Source organism: Dromiciops gliroides, chromosome 4 (assembly GCF_019393635.1).
Source record: "Dromiciops gliroides isolate mDroGli1 chromosome 4, mDroGli1.pri, whole genome shotgun sequence".
Taxonomy (NCBI): domain Eukaryota; kingdom Metazoa; phylum Chordata; class Mammalia; order Microbiotheria; family Microbiotheriidae; genus Dromiciops; species Dromiciops gliroides.
In genome coordinates this window covers 164,455,094-164,474,879 of record NC_057864.1, presented here as the reverse complement: position 1 = coordinate 164,474,879, position 19,786 = coordinate 164,455,094, and the positions used below count along the sequence as shown (strand labels likewise).

At 37.5% G+C, this 19,786-nt stretch overlaps 1 protein-coding gene and 1 pseudogene across 1 annotated transcript in view; both read left to right on the top strand.

Annotated features, from left to right (window-relative positions):
* The window catches only part of USP32 (ubiquitin specific peptidase 32), a 230,671-nt gene that overhangs the window by 22,719 nt on the left and 188,166 nt on the right, over nucleotides 1-19,786 (top strand). The window lies entirely within an intron of this gene.
* On the top strand, nucleotides 11,156-11,503 carry LOC122753902 (annotated as a pseudogene).

Sequence of the window (19,786 nt, the reverse complement as noted above, 5' to 3'; positions counted from 1 at the left end):
AAGTCTTCTTTTTCATTAAAGTCCCGTTTTTTTCTGCTGAAAGATTATGCTGAGTTTTGCTGGGTAGGTAATTCTTGGTTGTAATCCCATTTCCTTTGCCCTTTGGAATATCATATTCCATGCCTTCAGGTCCTTTAATGTAGAAGCTGCTAGATCTTGTGCTATCCTGGCTGGGGCTCCACAGTACTTGAATTCTTTCTTTTTGGCAGCTTGCAATATTTTCTCCTTGACCTGAGAGCTTTGGAATTTGGCTATAATATTCCTAGGAGTTTTCCTTTGGGGATCTCTTCCTGCAGGTGATCAGTGGATTCTTTCAGTTTCTATTTTAGCTTCTTCTTCTAGAATTTCAGGCAATTTTCCCTGAGAATATCTTGAAGATGGTGTCTAAGCTCTTTCCTTGATCATGGTTTTCAGGTAGACCAATAATTTTCAAATTATCTCTCCTGGACCTATTTTCCAGGTCAGCAGTTTTTCCCAGAAGATATTTTACATTGCCATCTATTTTTTTATTCATTTAGATTTGCTTTATTGTGTCTTGGTTTCTCATAAAGTCACTGGCTTTCATTTGTTCAATCCTAATTCTTAGGCAATTATTTTCACCAGAGAGCTTTTGTACCTCCTTTTCCATTTGGCCAATTTGACTTATCAAGCTGTTGACTTTATCTTCAAAATCCTTTTTGAGCACCTCTATGGCCTGAGACCAATTCATATTTTTCCTGGAAGCTTTAGATATAGGGGCACTGATATTGACATCTTCCTCTGAGGGTGTACCTTGGTGTTCCTTGGTTTGTTTTTTTTTTTAAGTGAGGCAATGGGGGTTAAGCAACTTGCCCAGGGTCACGCAGCTAGTAAGTGTTAAGTGTCTGAGGCTGGATTTGAACTCAGGTACTCCTGACTCCAGGGCCAGTGCTCTATCCACTGTGCCACCTAGCTGCCCCCTTCCTTATTACTGAAGAAACTTTCTATGGTCCTCACCTTTCTCTGTCTGCTCATCTTGCCTTTCTTTTACTTGACTTTTAGCTCCTTAAAGTGGGGCACTGTTTCTAGGCTGTATTAACCCAAGCTTAAGAAGTCCCAGGTGGTATGATTTAAGGAGAATCAGCTTCTTCACTTGCCTGGCCTGTTTCCTGGTCCTAGATGACCCCAGACCAACTTGCTAATCAACCAGCTTTGTGTGTTGTGGTTGTCAACTTTGAGGAGCCTGTGCCCCTCCCCAACCTGGGCCACTGCTACTCAAGCCTACCTCCTGCTTCTCAGCAGGGATTGTAAAATCCAAGTTCTGCCTCAACACCAGCATAGACCCCTGTAGTCTCCCCCCTGCCCAGGGCTCAGCCCTCTCACAAGACTGACCTTAGTTCCAGACAACACTGGTGCTTCAGCTGATTCAGAGGCTCTGGGGGTCTGCTTCTCTGGTGAGGCCTTCCTGGGACTGGATCTGTGTCATGGTGACTGGGGTTGGGCTCTACTCCTGTCTCAGCACAGCAGCTCCCTCCTTCTGACCTTCCAAGCCGTTCTTGGTTAGAAGATCTATTGTTTCAATTAGAATCCTTTTCTTGTATTTTCTTGGGTATGTGTGGGAAAACTGGGCTGTTTCACATTCCGTCACATTGTCATCTTAAATGGAAGTTTGGGATGAACATTATATAGTTTTCACTGAATGGTGTTATTGGGCCTTGGTCATTGGAATGCTATTTTTGGCTGGTTTAGGGTTGGGCAGATGTTTTGGGAGTATAATAGTGAAAGAAGTAGGTTCTCATAGGTCTTGGTTCACATGCTGTTGACTCCTGTTGGCAAAGGGGCTATTGGGGTGGTGGGAAGAACATGCTTATAGGCAAGCTCTGGTAGTCCATTTGATGGTAAAGGGAGGTGGTAGGAAAGGGTATTTGTATGCAAGTTCTCCAGGGCAGACTCTTCTTAGATGAACTTTAGAGTCTAGGCTTACTTTTCATATCTTCTTGTCTGTTAATTGGATAGATAGTTGTTTTTTTCCTCAATTAGATATAATATTGACCTTTTCCTAACTATGGAATTGTAGTCTTAGGCTATGATTATTTCTGTGACTTTTCATGTGTATTTCCAGACTGATTCCCAGAAAAGTTCTGTAAGTTTTCAATTCCACCAGCATTGCCTTCATTTTTCCATAGTCCTATCAGTACTGAATTTTGTTGCTTCAAAGCATTTTTGCTAATCTGGTGGGTGAGGAGGAATTTAAGTTGTTTTACCATCGATATTTTTTTGATTTTTTAGTAAGGTTGAACTTTTTTCAAGTTGTTGTTAATTTGCCTTTCTTTTGAACATTGTTTTCATATCCTTTAACATTTTCTATTTTGTAGACTGGAAGCTATCATGATTTTTGAGCAGTTGCTATTTTAGGTGTAAGGTAGTATTTATTATGAACCTTTCCTCAGAATCAGGCCTCAGATGCAATCTATGTGTTAGTTGGTTTTGGTAACTCTGGCCCCACCCTTTGTTAGGAAGGAAGGCTTGCTAGGGTAAAGTTTAGGGGAATGATATAGAAACAGTTCTTGTTTCATGTAAATTTGCATTACACAAAGCAAATTGGTATTGTGGGGCAGGACCCCATGACAGGGTCAGGTTCAGTGTCAATGTACAGCCTTATTAGCTCAGGGCACTGAGCAGTTCTGGTTCTGGGACCCTGTGAAAAGAAGGGGAGGTCTGTAAATACACCCACTTAAGGAGAACTGACTTGTATTTGAATGTGATATAAAAACACAAGGTAATGTTAAAAAGAGCCTTTTAAGGCTACTCATTGTGAAAGATTTTTACATTTACATTGGTTAGTTAGTTTTACTGTAGCATGAAGTAGATGCACAGTATATACTTGCTATCTGACATAGTTATAAAATTATCCATGGTGCTTTATCCACTGTGCCACCTAGCTGCCTCCTAAAGATACTGTTTTTTGTCCTTCATTTTCTTTTTTAACTCCAAAGCTGCTTTTTCAATATTTTGTTTTTCCCCTTTAAGCTTAGTATTCAATAATAATGGAAGAGTAACATTCCTTTTACTTCTTTTTATGGGATTTGTCAGATGTAATATCCAGTTTCAGAGCTTAATGTTGTTTAACTTTCTGTCATATTTAATTCCCGAGTGCTTCAGAAAATCTTGTATATGTGTGTTTATGTACACACATATACACACACGTCTTTTAAAAGATTCAGCACCTTTTTTCTCTTCTATGTTTTGGTTTGAGTTTAGGATCCCAGGTTTTTTATGTCTATTTTAATTAGAAGAAACCTTAAATATTTTATGTAAGGAAGTGAGTTATAAATTATAAATAAAATTAATCAGAAATGAGCAACATATTGATCTTGAGGTCACAACATAGACAAGAACCCCATACATTTACTGTGTAAACTTGGGTTGCATCATGTAATGCCCAGACTTCCTTAATTTAAATAATTTTGTATTTTGTTCTGCTTTGGTTGTTTGGGAACTGTTGAGTCACTTTGGTTTTTATGTAAGTCTTGCAAAATGTCATCTTTGAGGCTTTTTCCGGAACCATCTATAGCTAACAGGAAATACGACAAAGATGATAAACACTTAAAAGTAGCTCTTTATTATTGTTTGCTTGTTTAGGTTTTGAGCAGTTTTCTTAGGACCTAGATTTCAATTAAATGTCTTCTTCTTCCTCTATTGTTTTTCCTTTTTGTTATATGGCTCTACAACTACTCCTGCGTGTATAATTGTGTCTTGCTTTGAATTAGAACTCTTTGGGGGAAATGTTTTCTTTAAGTCTTTTCTTAGTTCTCTTTACTAAGAAATATAATAACTTGCAAAGTGATGTTTACAGGAACAGTTCAGTTCCATTGGAAGTGTTATAAACAGTCAATTTAGCTGAATGACTATAACAGGGCTTAATCATATTATTACAGTATTTAGTTATGTATTAATGATGTTATTGTAGGGGCAGCTGGGTGGTGCTGTGGATAGAGCACTGGCCCTGGATTCAGGATTACCGGAGTTCAAATCCAGCCTCAGATACTTGACACTTACTAGCTGTGTGACCCTGGGAAGTCACTTAACCCTCATTGCCCTGCAAAAAAAAAGAAAAAAGAAAAGAAAAAGAAAATGAAGGACAAAACCCAGTATCTTTAGGGGGCAGCTAGGTGGCACAGTGGATAAAGCACCGGCCCTGGATTCAGGAGGAGCTGGGTTCAAATCCTGCCTCAGATACTTGACATTTACTAGCTGTGTGACTCTGGGCAAGTCATTTAACCTCATTGCCCCACCAAAAAAAACCCCCAAACAAAAATATGTTATTGTAACAGTACAGTTTACATGGATGCATGCTTGGTAAGATTGTGCAATGGTCCAACTGTGAGTGGATATCAACTTAGAATTATGCAAGAAAAGTTACTATGCTTGCCACATTCTTTGATTCTGCAGTTCTTATTAGGCATGTACTGATCATCTCTTAATTGACATATCTCATGGTCTTTTTTGAACCTTCATCTTTCTTGACTTTTCTGTAGCTTTTGACATTGTTGGTCATTCTCTTCTTGATATGCCCTTCTCTCTAGGTTTTCATGACACAGCTCTTTCCTGGTTTTCCTCCAAACTGTCTTACTCTTTCTTTTCTGGTTCTTTTTCCAAGTCATGTACACTAACAGTGGATTGCCCCTAAGTCTCTGACCTGGGCTCACTTCTCTTCTCCTATACTATTTCATTTGGTGATCTCATGGACTTCCATGATTTCAGTTATCAGCTCTATGCAGATGACTCTCAGATCTATTTATCCAGACCTAACCAACCCTTCTCTCAGCTTCCAGACTTGAATCTCAGGCTGACATCTTAAACTCAGCATATCCAAAATTGAAAGCATTATCTTTCCTCCTGAACCCTCCATTCTTTGTAACTTTTCTATTGTTGGTAAGGGCATAACCATTCTCCCAGTCCCTTGGGCTCACAACCTAGCCTCTCCCCTCCCCAATTCAATCATTATTTGTCCTCCAGAATTGTGCTTCATCATTGCCTTGTTTAGAATTTTTCATACTCAATAGTTTTTCTTTAGGACTATCTTGTTAATTTGTATACATTGTTCTTCTGGGTCTGGTCACTTCACTCTATCAGAATTCTATCAGAATCAGAAGTCTTCTAGGTTTCTCTGAAATTGTCCTTTTCATCCTTCTTTACACATGGATTTTTTTTCATATTTCTTTGATCTCTTTTTGCAATATGCCTTATAGTGGTCTTTTTTTTTTTTGCTGTCCAATGAGGGTTAAGTGACTTGGCCTGGTCAAGTGTCACAGGACCGATTTGTACTTGGGTTCTCCTGAATCCAGGGCGGGTTGCTTTATCCACTGTGCCATCTAGCTGCCCCTACTTAACTGTTTTCCTCTCAATGTTAGCTACTTTTATTTTGTTTCTGCACAAACTTTCTAGTTGTGCATAATAAAAATTGTACATCTTCTCTTTTGCGATTCTTTTTATTCTTTGCTCATGAACTCTTTCCCTATCTATACTTATGAAAGGCATTTTCTTCTTTGCTCTTCTACTGTTATTATTATATACTTTTTGCTGTCCATTTCTTCATATATGACATATATAACCATTTTAAAATGAAGAACGTTTCTTTAGCTCTTCCTGTTAGCCATTTTTTGTGAACTAAATAGTATTTTTAGGATTGAAAGGAAAAATAAGTTAGGTCAGATTTTTTCTTGTAGCATTGTTTTTCCTGATTTTCTCTTGTAATTTATTCTCTGTTTATATCATTGAAATTTTGTGCACTGTTAGGTATAGACATTCCTACTTAACACAATTTCATAACTGTTGCCAAGAAATCACAGTATAATGAAAAAAAGTAATATAAGATTTCTCAGTAACTATGACAAGTATTCCTGGGGGAAACTATTCAGTGATTACAGGCAGGATAATTCTCTAGTTATAGATTAAATTGTATGCCCTTAATGTTTGATTTTGAATCTATAAGCTATCATACATAAAAATAGGGAAACCACACATTATAACATTTACAGTGTTATTAATAACAAGGGTTGAATTGAAGTTGAGCTTTGGTGGTAGTGAAGAATGAAAATAATTAAACATTTTCCACTAGAAATTAACTTTAGCATGTTGAAATAAGGCATGTGGTAGGTATACTGTTTTTTCTTTGTCTTCTCCTGATAGTCTTTGAAGTTGTTTCAGTTTTCCTGGTTTACACTTTAAGGATTCAGTGGAAAAAGCTGGATTTGGAGTCAGAGTCCCAACCTGAATTCTAGATCAGCCTTTTACTTTGCCTTTGTGACTTTAGGAAGCTTATTTAATCTTCCTGTACCTCTGTTTCCTCATGTATAAAATGTTCGTTGGGCTACATGACCTGAAGCCCCTTCTAGCCCAAAATCTGTGAGTCTATAATCCTACATTGAACTATGGCCTTGAATTCACTTCTCAAGTGAAGTCTGGAATATTGAATCATATACTGATAAGAACACTTATTCAGATTACATCTTTCAAGCTTTAGGGAAATGATAATCTCTCCTTCCAGCCCACCTTCAGTTCCCCCCCCCCCCATGTTAGTGAGTGGGCAGTTCTTACTAAATATTATGATAAAAACTTAGTCTAGGAGTGTAAGTGGCATATCTAATGGGATATCTGGGAAGAACAAGAAACTAGAAAAAATGAAATGAAAAGTAAGAAAGAGTAAGTGAAATCTTTTTTACAAAAATTTTGAGCTTATATCCACTTTTTTTGCTTATATCCACTTTTTTTTTTTTAATTTTTGCGGGGCAATGGGGGTTGTGACTTGCCCAGGGTCACACAGCTAGTAAGTGTCAAGTGTCTGAGGCCGGATTTGAACTCAGGAACTCCTGAATTCAGGGCCGGTGCTTTATCCACTGCGCCACCTAGCTGCCCCCTGCTTATATCCACTTTTAAAAATTTCACCCTTAAATTCTTTCAGTTTTAGATCAAAATACCCCTTTCTACCACGATTTATGTGACCTTTTAGGATTATTTTGTTGGTTGAAAAATATAAGCTTAGAAAAATATAAAGCTAGGTCCTACTTTGGCAATACAAATGTACTAGACTCTTATTATTATTACTTAACCCTTTAAAATTATTTACATTCTTCTGTTTTCCTTTTCCATACTTTGTTGTGGTTCTGTTGGCATGAGGAATGATATATAAAGGTCCATAAGACTTTAGATGTTACGTAGGAGTAAAGATGACATTTTGTCACATACTGTGTTATTTCAAATTGGTAATTTGTTGCCAGTGGCTTTTTTCCAATCAAAAGCAGCAGCAAGGGGGCAGCTAGGTGGCGCAATGGATAGAGCACCAGCCCTGGAGTCAGGAGTACCTGAGTTCAAATCCGGCCTCAGACACTTAACACTTGCTAGCTGTGTGACCCTGGGCAAGTCACTTAACCCCAATTGCCTCACTTAAAAAAAAAAAAAAGCAGCAGTAAGAACAGAGAAAGTCTATTGTTTTTCTGTTTGACCAAAAAAGATGTTAAGAAAGTCTTTTTATGGGGCTTTAGAGACCATCTAGTCCAAATTTTTCCTTTGACAAATGAGAAAAAGAACTCTCAAAGTTTAAGTAACCTGCCACACAAGCATTGAATGACAAGTAGAATTTGAACCCAGGTACTCTGATTCTTCTTTCAATAACAGTTGGAACTGCTTGACTTCATAATCACAAGCATATAAAGTAAGATACAGTGAGTTAATGTTTAACTTTTATATTATGGGTTGAACTGGATATAGAATACAACGTTTTTCACCTTAATGAGCCTACAAAACAACTTTGCTTGAGTAATTCTGCATGTAATTTGATTGCTTTACAAAAGGGAAATCATAATCTACAAGTGAGTCTGTCTTTGTCTATGAGATACACTTATTTATAGAATCTTACTTTCTTAGTAAGGGTGTTGGAGAACATCAAAATTTTGTAGAGTGAAAAGTATAGGATATATATTATATTGATATGTCTTTCCCCCTTCGCTACATTATTGACATCAAATGGAATGGGCAGGATTGTTTTCTGTGCCGTACTTCAAACTTCTTTGTGCATGTTATTTCACCTAATGTGTTTGGCTCAGAAATATTTCTACTGTTAGACAACATGGTATAATGGGAAGAGAATGTAATTTGGAGGGAAAACCTAAGTTTTAGTTTTCCCTCTACCACTTCTAGTTTGTCCTGTCCAATTTCTTTATTTTACAGATGACCAGACAGAGACTCAAGGAGGTTAAATGATTTGTGTAAGGTCAAAGAGGCTCTCTATAAATGCAATTACCAAAGAGTCTCTTTGTTTTATTATGGACATCTTTTCTTCCTTTCTCATCTTGAGCCCTTGGTGAATGAGTTCAACTATATATCATCTTCTTTTCTTGATCCCTTGCTTCCTTATCCTATTACCCAATATTGTTCTGCTAAGCCCCAACCCAAGATTATTCCCACCATTTGCTTATTACCTCACTTCTTTTCATGTACTGCTGAAGGAAAGGTGGAGAAAAATCATGAAACTGCTCACTGAGTCACTATAGATTTTTTTTGGGGTGGGGCAGTGAGGGTTAAGTGACTTGCCCAGGGTCACACAGCTATTAAGTGTCAAGTGTCTGAGGCTGGATTTGAACTCAGGTCCTCCTGAATCCAGGGCTGGTGCTCTGTCTACTGTGCCACCTAGTTGCTCCTAGCCACTATAGATTTTTTTAAAATTTTAATTTAAGTTTATTAAAAAATTTTTTTTCCAATTACATGTAAAATTTTTTTTTAATTCCAAATTTTTCTCCCATCCTCCCTTCCCTCCCCTCTCCTGAGGCCAGAAAGCAATCTGATATAGGCTATACATTGCAATCATGTTAAACATATTTCCACATAAGTTATGTTGAAAGAGAAGGATCAGAACAAAAAGAAAAAAACACAAGAAAGAATAAACGAGAGCAATAACAAAAAACAACAAAAATGAAAATAGTATACTTCAATCTGCATTCAGATTCTATAGTTCTTTTTCTGAATGTGGAGAGCATTTCCACCATAAGTCTTTTGGCATTGTCTTGGATCAGTGTATTGCTGAGGACAGTTATGTAATTTTTAAATAATTACTTAAAAATAATTTATTCCAATTACATCTTTTTTAAAAAAGAAATTTTTTTTTGGTGAGACAATTGGGGTTAAGCGACTTGCCCAGGGTCACACAGCTAGAAGTGTTAAGTGTCTGAGGCTGGATTTGAACTTAGGTCCTCCTGAATCCAGGGCGAGTGCTCTAGCCACTGTGCCACCTAGCTGCCCCCAATTACATCTTAAAACAATTTTAACCTTCATTTTTTACAATTTCAAATTTCAAATTACCTTTCACCTTTCCTTCCTTCACCCCTCATTGAGAATACAAGGAATTTTTTAAAGGTTATGCTTATGCAGTCATTTAAAACATATTTTAATATTAGTTTTATTGTGGGAAAAAAACACAGAGAGAAAGTTAAAAAATAGTTCTCTTTTCCATCCTGGAACTGTGACCCAGGGTCCACTGCTCTCTGCACCTGCAGGTTCTAGTGTGCTAATGTTACTCCTTACCCTGGGTCTGCTACTCAGGACTGCAATGTGGATCCGAGTATGGACAGTGCAGGAGTCCTATACTCAGTGTCAGCAGTGTGACCCCTGTAATCAATCTCCTTCCGACCAGTTATCTGACTTCCTTTCTTTTCTGTGAGCTGGGAGCTCTGGAAATCTCCCCTGCTGTTCACCCTGAAGGCCTGCTGCTGGGCTTGTTGGGGTGAGGCTTGTGCTGGTACAGCCTGCATTAGATTGTGCTACACTCTTACCCTGGTGCAACAGGCCTTTCCTGCCAACCTTCCAAGTTGTCTTGGACTGAAAAATTATTTTGCCCTGTCCTTTTGTGGGTTCTGCTTCTTCAAAATTTGTTTTGAGGCATTACTTAACATTTGTAGGTGAATTTGGGAGAGCTCAGGCAAGTCCCTGTCTTTTTTCTGCCATGTTAGCCGAATCCTCCCCTCTCCTCCATATTCAGTGACTTTACTGTAGTTATACTGTGGTGGGGATGGGATCTTCTGTCATTCTTTAGTGATGACTATTAGTGATTTGGTGATGACACCTTCATATTAATTTTGTTCTCTTTATTGTCCTTATTAGCAGTTTTTCATAAGCCTTAGCTCACTTTTTGCTTTAGCTTTTCTGACACTATTATTAAATACTACTCTTTGTTATTCCTTATGTTATTCCTTGTTTTTATGCCCATACTTCTATCATTTCTACATGGCTTCTAAAAATATGGGCTCATCAGAAAACCTCCTATGCAGCCATATAAGTTTGTTTAGATGCTTCTACTTTTTCTTCCTTATTGATATAATTTGTGATGTGTTATCAGAATTTTATTTTTGAGAATTACACATCCTTGAACACTCTTCTTCTTTAGAATTAGTTTTTATAAAACCTTTTCTGCTTAATTTGAGTATATGAATAATTTAGTGGATCTGTGTTCTCATCTCAATTTGTAGTTTGCTGCTCAATCTTTGCCTTTTCATCCTGTTTGATTTTGTAAAACTACTCCATGGGAGGGTAGGCTTACTCAGCATTCTGGAAGCCTCTCTTTAATAGCTTCTGAATACCAGTATAATACATGAATTGTCTGTTTGTTAAGTGTTGTTAATGATGCATATATGACCTTTGCCTTGTTTGGTTATACATATTCTTGCCATTTTATTCCCCTTCATGTCCGTAAGTCATGATTGCTGATATTTTATACCTGGTTGAAACAAAAGCAAGCAGAAAATTTATACTCCTAGTCTAAATAGATTTGTGATGTCATTAGTGTGGTGGTTACAATCCATTCATGTTGGTCCATCTTGTACAATGACTATTTTTTGTTTGCTTGTAAAATTTTGGCCCAGCTACAATGACAGAATTGAAAATGGGATAAGGGATGACCTGTTGTATTGTATTAATAGCCACCCCCTAAATAATCCATTGTTATAATTCATCCAAGTCTTTGAAATCAAATCATTGTTAGTGATATTCAGGATCCTTTTCAGTTGGTTAGTAAATATTTATTGACCCCTGTATTATGGACAAAGTACTTTAGTGGTTAAGATGTATAAATGGTAATCTTGGACTTCAAGAAGTTTACATTTGGGGCCGGCTGGGGAAACAGCTGCCGTGGCGGTGATGGCGGATGATGAATGCGTCTCCGGTCTTCGAATCCTTCCTCCTCTTTGAGGGAGAGAAGAAGATTACTATTAATAAGGACACTAAGGTCCCCAATGCCTGTTCATGATCAACAAGGAGGACCACATGCTGGGTAACATCATCAAATCACAGTTACTGAAAGACCCTCAGGTGCTGTTTATAGGCTATAAAGACCCCCACCCACTGGAACATGAAATCATCATTCCCATGCAGACCACTCCCTATTATAGCCCTCAGGAAGCCTTCACCAATGCCATCAGGGATCTGATCAGGGAGCTTTCCTTGTTGGAGGAGCAATTCCGGGTTCCTATCAGACAAACAAGAAGGAATTGAATAGTTCTTGGTGTCTTCACCATGCAGTTTTTGTAGGATTGTGAGCACAGAAACTCTTTCTCCCTGTTGACATCCAACTGATGTGAAAAGTTAGGGTGTGTGTGTGTGTGTGTGTGTGTGTGTGTGTGTGTGTGTGTGTTGGGGGAACTTCATCGATTTTCTCTTCAGCATACAACTCCTATAATTTCCTCATTAAATGTATTTCTTACCTGGGGGAAAAAAGTTTACATTTGATTGGGGGAAAGCTTTTCCTGTTGAGCAAATATTTTTAATGATACAAGGCAATTTTTTATGATGAGGAATAAATTAAATGCCATAGGATTTCAGAGGAGAGACATAAATTATTCTGACTTTCAGACAATTTCTAGTCTTTATTTTGGGACATTAAGCACACACTAATTCAGGGAGGTATTTATATGCTTTGAATCTGTGCTCTTGATATGTACCTTCTCTTTCTATTAATCTAGCTTGTACCCTAACTATGCCTTCTCATTCTTTTTTCTTTTCTTTTCTTTTTTTTTTTTTTTGGTGAGGCAATTGGGTTTAAGTGACTTACCCGGGGTCATACAGCTAGTAAGTGTCAAGCGTTTGAGGCCGGATTTGAACTCAGGTCCTCCTGACTCCAGGGCTGGTGCTCTATCCACTGCACCACCTAGCTGCCCCTTTCTCATTCTATGTAATTCTTGTCCATGTCGTCCCACAAATCTTCAGGGGACCCACTTAATGGGTTGAGGGTCTTCTAAAATCTGAAGTTACATATGTACCAATATAACATGTGGATTGTCTCTGTTGTTCCATGACTGATTCACTTCTTTTTCTGATCACATATTACATTTTAATTTTACTTTTTTTTTTTTTTTTGGTGAGGCATTTGGTGTTAAGCTAGTAAGTGTTAAGTTTCTGAGGCCAGATCTGAACTCAGGTCCTCCTGAATCCAGAGCTGGTGCTCTATCCACCACGCCACCTAGCTACCCCCCCACATATTACATTTTAAAATATGTATGCTTGCAATTTACCATTTTGATGTGTTGTAGCCTTTTTACATTCATCAAAGCTCTGGTTTTCCTTGGAGATACCTTGTCGTTTGGATTCTTTGGAAATTGTGGTATTCCATAATTCATACATAGCCACATAACACCATTGGAAGAATATTAGTATTAATAAAAAAGATAGGATTTTCTTTCATGGAGAAGCTTGGGGTCATTGAAAGCACTATGGACTTTCCCCAGACACAAACCAGTGTGTTTTATTCATTTCTGGGCCCAGTTTATTGTTCATCTGTTATCCATACAAGTTATGTGTCAGTCCGGTGGGTTGTTATCCAGCCATATTTATAGTCTGGACGGTTCTTCATCTATTTGTTTTGTTCCTGTTTTTATAATTAGACAGAATTCCCTTGAGTTATTTTTCTGAACTTGTGATTTCATTGGCATAGGGAGCTCCTGGTAAGAAAGTTGGTTTCACAAGTGAAAATCAGCTACTGTTCTGCAACTTCATCTTAGAGAATTGTTCAGGGCACTGGAAGGTTAAGAGATTTGCCCAGGGTAAAGCAGCACTATGTGTCAGAGGTAGAAGTCTTTCTGACTTGGAGACTGGTTTTCTATTCTGTACCACTCTTTCTTTAAGTTAGGGTTAAAATTTAAAAAATAACTTTATTTCAATATAATATGCTAAATATTTCATTTTATGAATTTAAAAATGTTACTTTGAGGAGTTATGTATGACACAAAACATGTTAGGAATCCCTGCTTTAAGTGAATGTAGATCTCATTTAGGATGATAGAGGATGTTCCCAATCTTGAAGCAATTACCAGTCATCTTTTTATTTCATTTATTCATTTATTTGTCTATTCATTCACTTATTCATTCATTCATTTATTTATTTTTTTTGGGGGGGCGGGCAGTGAGGGTTAAGGGACTTGTCCAGGGTCACACCGCTAGTAAGTGTCAAGTGTCTGAGGTAGGATTTGAACTCAGGTCCTCCTGAATCCAGAGCCAGTGCTTTATCTACTGGGCCACCTAACTACCCCTAGAGTCATCTTTTTAAACAAGAACATTTGGAAGATCTCACCATCTAGGAAGTGAATCTTCCCCAGAATATTCGGCATCAATGAAAGCAGAATGCTCACAATTGGACTCTAATAATCCTTTGTGTGGTAATAATAATAGTTACAGCAATAATAATAATGATGAGGATAATGACAGCGTTTATATAACTCTAAGATTTGCAAAATGTTTTTACAAATGTAATCTAATTTAATCTTAAGAACCCCCCTGGGAGGAGATGTAGGAATTGAGGGAGATAGGTTAAGTGACATGGTCACATACCTAGGAAGCACCTGAGGTTGGATTTGGACGCAGGTCTTTCTCTCTCTAGGTTCATTACTCTATTCATCATGCCACCTACATGAAGAGGTAGACTTTACATTAAAGAGAATAAAAGTGGAAAGAATAGCTGGGTGTGAAGAAGTACATCTGAAATTGTGCTGGAGGTGACAGTTTTGAAGACATTGACTGGTCAGTTCTTAAGAGAAATGGGATATTTTTTTTTTCTTTTTTTTTTTTAGTGAGGCAATTGGGGTTAAGTGACTTGCCCAGGGTCACACAGCTAGTAAGTGTTAAGTGTCTGAGGCTGGATTTGAACTCAGGCACTCCTGACTCCAGGGCCCATGCTCTATCCACTGCGCCATCTAGCTGCCCCGAAATGGGAATATTTTTAAAGATGTGAAAAAGTCATGAATATTGCTCTTACCCAAAATAAGGGGGACGGGAATTAAGGGGCTAATAGTAACTATAGATCTATATCCCCATTTTCTCATCTTCATTCAACTTTATAAGAATAATAAGAATGTAATTTAGTAGATCAGATTCATCCTTAATATTAGTCTCTCCCAGGGGGCAGCTAGGTGGTGCAGTGGATAAAGCACTGTCCTTGGATTCAGAAGGACCTGAGTTCAAATTTGGCCTTAGACATTTGACACTTACTAGCTGTGTGACTCTGGGCAAGTCACTTAACCCTCATTGCCCCACAGAAAAAAACAATATTAGTCTCTTCCCCCAACAAGGGGTCTTCAATGTACTTGGTTAGATTGTATAAAATTCTTTGGTACATATAATAGCATAGATCAAGCAAATCATCACATGGTGATGTGTTTGCCAAAAAAATATCATTGTCACTGTCATGGAAGACACCTAGTGTAGGATCCAGGTGGAAGAGGGTTGTTTATATGTTATTGACTAAATTGAAATATGACATTTATATAAGCCATTTAACCTTAGTGCCTAAGTTCCTCCATTTGTGAAAGCTTTTGGGTGAATTGACATGATTGTCATTGTGGGGTGATTAAAAGAGCATTTCTGAAATAATATCTGGAAAGACATTTTTGTCTGAAGGCCAAGTATAAATTGGAATCTTTCTAGAACAGGGATTCCCTTACCATGGATAGATTTTAGGGAACCCATGAATTTGGAAGGGAAAAACCTTATGTACTTATTTTTACTTAGCTTTAACTGAAATTTAGCATTTCCTTCACTTGGGAATATAGGAAACAAACATTATTCTTAGAAAGGATCTATGAGTTTCATCAATTGCCAAAGGCATCCATGACACAAAAAACTTAAGAACCTTTGCTTTAGAAACAGAAAACGACTATATAAAACATATTGGCAACAAACAAAAATAAATGGATTTGAAAGGAAAATATATTTCTGAAGTCCAAGACTGGTGGTTTCTGGATGTTTGCTCATCAAGAAAACTCACTGAACTCTATATTTCTTTACTCTATAAGTAGATTAGCTACCTTCCCCTCTGCTGATACTCAGTTTTAAAAATAAAAATTAAAGCTTTTATAGGTTTTCAGTGAAAGAAAGTAGAAACAAGTGTCGGATGACTAATTACCATTATATGTGGATTTCATTATTACATTTCTTTTCCAGGTGCAGCAGACCCTTCTTGCTGGTTGTTCATGCTTCATTTCAGAAATAACATAAATTATAAGAGATGACTGTGGTTTTAAACATTTAGTTTGAGGTATCTAGATTCTCTGGAGCCATGAATCTGGTTAGTAGTCAGGACTGGCTGAATTCTTTATCCTTTGGAGTAATCTGCTTAGTTCATTTGCATTACTGTCCTTTGGGTCAGTCTTAAAACACTGAGGTTCTATGAAGAGGTAAAACGTGGTCTTTTTTGTAAGAGTGAGAGTTATATCTTCTTTGTAAGTTATAAACTCTCCAAATTGAGTACATTGTGGGACTTTACTCTTAACATATGGGGTAATAATGGGCATTGTTCTCTCCCCCTCTTGATTAAATTGTACATTGTACTAAATACTTTTTTTTCAGATATGGTATAGATTTTATTTAACACAACAAAATACAGAATGAATCCTCGAGCATTTGGAATACTATTCACTTAAACTCAGCGATCTGTATAGTTACTTGGATTTATTACTACATTGTATGCCCTGGGATTACCAGATAAATAACGAATCTGTACCCCTCCCTTCAGAGTTCTTAAGGCTTTCCGTTTTTTTTATCCTTATAATGTTATTGTATAAATATAATGTTATTGTATAAATTGTTCTGGTTATGCTCACTTTACTCTGTATCAGTTTATACAAATTTTCTCAGGTTTCTTTTAAAGTACTTTTCATCAATTTTTAAAGCACAGTGATAATCTGTGACATTTATTTACCATTATTTATCCAACCCCCAACTGATCTGTGCTCTCTTAGTTTCCAGTTCTTTGCAACCACAAAAAGCGCTGCTATAAATATTATTGTGTATATAGATCCTTTTCTTCTTTCTTGTCTTTGGAGTTTATGCCCATTATTTGTTTTGCTGGGTTAAAAGGTATGTCCAGTTCATTAACTTTTGGGGCACAGTTCCAACTTGGAACTATGCCCGTAAAGCTATTAAACTGTACATATCCTTTGGTCCAGTGCTGTGAGAAATGACGAAGGGGATGGTTTCAAAAATATATGAGAAGATTTGTCTTAAATGATGCACTGTTAAGTAAGTAGAAACAGGAGAACAATTTACACAGTAGCAGCAATATTATAAACATTATAAACTTTGAAAGATTTAGTAATTGATCAACACAATGACCTACCACAATTCCTAAGGAGTAAAGATGAAACATTATCCACTTTCAGAAAGAGAACTGATGGACTCAGAGTGCAGATTCAAGCATATTTTCTTCTATTTTTCTTGCTTTTTGTGGGGGGAGAGGGAAGGGTATATGGTTAATGGGTGAATTTATTTTGCATGTCTATACATATTTGTAATGGTTTTAATTTTTCTTCTCAATACGTGAAGTTGGGGGAGGGAGACAATTTGGAATTGAAAATAAAATAAAATTGAATTAAAAGCAACAAAAACCTAAATTGCTTTCCAGAATAGGTGAACCAGTGCATAGCACTTCAAACATTTGTTATTTTTCTTTCTTTTTTTTTTTTTCAGTCTGATGGATGTGAGTGACACCTCAGAGTTGCTTTAATTTTCATTTCACTAATTATTAGTGATTTGGAGAGTTTTTTCCATTTGGCTATTGCTACCTTATATTATTTTCCTTACAAAGTTGCTTGTTCATATCCTCTGACCATTGATCAATTAGGGAATGGCTTTTATTCTTATAAATTTTTATAATTTCCTTATATAGCATGGAAATGATATTTTTATTAGAGAAACTGCAAACTTTCTCCCCCAGGTATTTGCTTTTCTTCTAATTTTGGCTGCATTGGAAGTCATTTGTTTTGAACAAAGACAGGAATCATTTTTGTCTTCTTGTGGCATAGTAGTTCACAATTTTTTTTTTGTATCTGTGATTTTATTGGTATTAGAAACTCCTTATAGCAATACAGATAATTTTTCTTTTGGGTAACTTCCAGCCTTAAATATTTGTCTACAGCACTGAGAGGGTTAAATGACCCAATGTCACATAAAAAGTATGTATGTTAGAGGCAGGAATTGAACCCAGGTCCACTTGACTTTTTTTTCTTATTTAGAGTTTTATTTTCTTCCAAATTACATGTAAAAACAAATTTTTTTCTGTTCCAAATTCTCTTCCTCCCTCCCTTCCCACCCTACCCCCCCAAGAACTCAAACAATTCATTATGTTATACATGAGTAGTCATGGAAAGCATCTCCACATTAGCCAGACTATGAAAGATCACTATTCTTTTTTTTTTTTTGGTGAGTCAATTGGGGTTAAGTGACTTGCTGAGGGTCACACAGGCAGTAAGTGTTAAGTGTCTGAGGCCAAATTTGAACTCAGGTCCTCCTGACTCCAGGGCCGGTACTCTATCCACTGTGCCACCTAGCTGCCCCTAGATTAAGGAACTATAAAAAAAAATTATGCTTCAATCTGTTTTCAGATACATCAGTTCTTTGTAGATTCATCGCAATTTTCATAAGTCTTTCAGAGTTACCTTGGATCACTGCATTGCTGAAAATAACCAAGTCATTCACAGCAGATCACCTTACACTATTGCTGTTATTTTCTATATACTACATTTCACTCTGCCTCAGTTCATGTAGGTCTTTCTAGGTTTTTCTGATAGCATCCTGCTCATCCCTTTTTTTTTCCTTTGTTTCCGATAAAGTAACTAACAAAAATAATTATGTTTCAATCTGTATTCAAATACCATCAGTTCTTTTTCTGTAGATGGATTGCATTTTTCATAAGACCTTAGGAGTTGTCTTGGTTCATTGCATTGCTAAAAATAACTGAGTCATTCACAGCAAATCATCTTACGATATTACTGTTATTTTATATACAGTAGATTTCAGTTTGTATCAGCTCATGCTGGTCCCTCCAGGTCTTTCTGATAGTATCCTGCTTATCATTTTTTTTTATAGTAAACTACATTTATATGGTACTTTTTTTTGGGGCAGGGCAATGAGGGTTAATTGACTTGCCCAGGGTCACACAGCTAGTAAGTGTCAAGTGTCTGAGGCCGGATTTGAACTTAGGTCCTCCTATCCTGCCTAAGGGACTCCGCGTGGAGTCCTGATTTTTCCTCCGGGTTAATTCCTGAAGCCTTTCCCATATATGGGTATAGCCGCCAGGCAGCAGAGGTTTAAAATCAGGGTTCCTTCCCCTAGGCGGGTTGCCTGCCAAGGCTAACGAGCCCCACCTTTCTGAAGCAACTGGTTTTAAGGTGCCAGTGACTCTCCTTCGCCCCTTCTCCTGTTAGTGGGAACAGTTCGGCCAGGAGAAGGCCCGGAGTTGGGCTTCAGTTGAAGATAAGTCCTCTGATTAGCTGTGGTGGGGAGGGTGGAATATGACCTATTGTTTTACCCTCCAGTTGGTTTGCATACTCTTTAGGGTCATGCCATGGTGTTGGGAGTCTGGGAATCTCAAGTTTGGAGACCACTGCACTATCTCATGCTTCTGCTTAATGAATGCTTATTGAGTTGAGTTGTTTATTGCCTTTTTTGGTTCCATCTTGTTAAACACTAAGGGTGTGGAATAAGATTTACCCCATGTTTTGTATACTTATTTGATTGTTTAAGTGAAAAATCTGGCTAGAGAAGGCTGAAAAAGATTAGAGGATTCAATAGAAAGTAAGGTGACAATGAGTCTACAATGTAGTGTGGCAGTCAGAACACTTTAAGGCTTCATTAAGAAAGGAGGCAACTAAGTGGCGCAGTGGTAAAGTGCTGGAGGAGTCAGGAAGACTCTCCTCAAATCTAGCCTCAGACACTAGCTGTGTGACCCTCGACAGGTCATTAAATCTTGTTTGTCTCAGTTTCCTCAAATGAGCTGGAGAAGGAAATGGCAAAACACTTCAGTATCTTTGTCAAGAAAACCTCCAAAATAGGGTCAGGAAGAGTTGGATATGACTGAAACGACTGAACAACAACAAAAAATGAAGTAGGCATAGTGTCCAGAACTTAGGAAGATGTTAGTTTTGTTGTGCTCTGGTCTGGTCAGCCCCTGCCCTGGGAAACTTACTTTAGTTGAGTCAATTAAGAAGCATTGAAGTGCCTACACTCAGCTAAATGCTGTAAGGACATTGGTAGATTGCAGGGTGTCTACAGGGATAGTTGATTAGGCTGGTGTAGAGCCTGAAGGTCCTGCCAGATGTGAATGGTTTGAAGGAAGTTGAACTTGGACTAGAGAAGGCTTTGGTGGGGGGTGGGGTGGAATGATAGCTGTCTTCTAGGATCTGAATGGCAGGAATGTGGAAAGATTAGATTTGTTCTGTTCAGCTGCAAATGAAGAAGGGAAGTTTCCAAGAGACAAATTTAGGCTTGGTACAAGGAAAAGCTTCCTAACAAACAG